Raw genomic sequence first — 2065 nt, 5'->3', positions numbered from 1 at the left:
CTTTCTTTCTTTCTTTCTTTCTTTCTTTCTTTCTTTCTTTCTTTCTTCCTTTCTTTCATTCTTTCTTCCTCCCTTCCCTTCCCTCCCCTCCCTTTCCCTTCCCCCCACTCTGGAATTTCTTTCTTTTTCTTTTAGGGATGGGAGCTAATATTAACAGAATGAGTTTAAGAATGGTCCCTAGAACATTTGACTGGGGAACCCTCTTCCCTGAGTCCCTGTAAGAACACCAGGATAAGGCCCAAAGAAAACAGAAGGATAGTGAAAAGCCCATAAAGTTCTTGGTTATTATTCATCTCCAAAGCAGTTCTATGGTGGGATGCAAACATAGTGAGCTAAGACAAAGACTCTTCCACATTCTTTACCTTTGAAACCAAAATGCCTTTGGAGGAGGGGCTGGCAAAAACCCATTATGAATGAAAAACTGGCTGGAGGAAGTTGAGACTTTGCACCTTACTAGAACTGGTGTGTTGTCCACTGATCAGAAGTTTGTTTTAAGCCAACATTGATCATTTTATTTTCATTATAGTAGAGAGTTCATTAACATACTTCTGAACGAGTAATTTTTTTCTGGTCACTAGAAGTTGGAGATTAGAATTTTATCAGGATGGTCCTGAACCATGAGAGATTTATGAGTTATCATAGGTGTTTGTGTCCCTAGCTAGACAACCCTGGAAAACACCGAGAAGGCAAAATCTACCTTATTAATATAGGTTTCAGTAGGCAGGTGGTGGAGCTCAAGCTTTGATTGCCCTCTAGAGCCTGGTTTGAGTATAGCAACCCACCCATCCCCACATGCTCAGTGAGTCAGTAAGGCAGTCAATAGACATTTTTAATAAGAGTTTACTACATGTCAGGCATTGTGCTAAGAGCAGGTGATACAAAGAAAAGCAAAAGACAGTCTCTGTCCTCAAGGAATTCACAATCTAATGGGAGAGACCACAAAGAAATAAGCACAAAAAACTACATACAGGATAAATAGGAAATAATTAAGAGAAAGAAGGCACTAGAATTAAGAGAAGTGGGGAAAAGGCTTCCTGTAGAAGAGGGGATTTTAGTTGGGACTTAAATGAAGCCAGGGAAGCCAGATCTGATAGCTAAGCTTAACCTGGCATCAGATGGTTTACCTAGATACTATGAGGGACCGCCTCTAGTCCAGCTTCAGTGTTTTTTTAAAATAATATTTTATTTTCCCCCAATTATGTGTAATATAATAATTATTATTATAACGTTATAATAATTATGATATTAACATTCTCTTTTTGAGTTCCAAATTCTATCTCTCCCCTCTCTCTGAGATGGTAAGCAATCTGATATACATCCTTGGTGTTTTTAACAGATGAAACCCTGCTCTTGTCAGGGTTAGAGTGAGGCAACGAGTTTCACTTGTCAGATAGAGACCTCAGAGATGTTGTGGGGGGAGTGCTTTGTAAACCTCTAGACACTATAGAAAGGTGTGTTTATTGTAGTTATTATCCCTGTTATACAGATGAAGAAGTGGAGACCCAGAAAAGTACAGTACTTAGTCTAAGTTTGCAGAGCTAATAATTTTGACAGCAAATAAGATTCAAGTAGAAGACTGACTCTAAATAGCGGAGAACCAGGGGTTGGAAGAGACTCTGTATATTATCTATATAGAGACATAGAGACTGTAGAGAGGCAGAGTGGAATAGTGGGTAGAGAATCAGCCTTGAAATCAGAGAGACCTTCTCTATCTATGCTACCCTGGGCAAGTCACTTAACCAATCAGAGCTTTAGGGCATTCTCTAAGACTACAAATTGCAAAGAAGGTACCAAGTCGCATTAGTAGAGGGAGTTTTTTACACCAATGAAATCACGGTTCAAGTCAGAAGAGAGGAGAAAGAGAGACAGAGAGACAGAGAGAGACAGAGACAGAGACAGACAGAGAGCAGAGACAGAAATAGAGAGACAGACAGAGACCCAGAGAAGAGAGACAGAGAGAAACAGGCAGACATAGAGGAGAGAGAGAGACAGAGGAGAGACAGAAATAGAGACAGAGGGAGAGAGAGAGAGAGAGAGAGAGAGAGAGAGAGAGAGAGAGAGAGAG

The sequence above is a fragment of the Vombatus ursinus genome, unplaced genomic scaffold (genome assembly GCF_900497805.2).
Source record: "Vombatus ursinus unplaced genomic scaffold, bare-nosed wombat genome assembly UNPS02011334.1, whole genome shotgun sequence".
Taxonomy (NCBI): Eukaryota; Metazoa; Chordata; class Mammalia; order Diprotodontia; family Vombatidae; genus Vombatus; species Vombatus ursinus.
Note: the sequence above shows the minus strand (reverse complement) of the source record.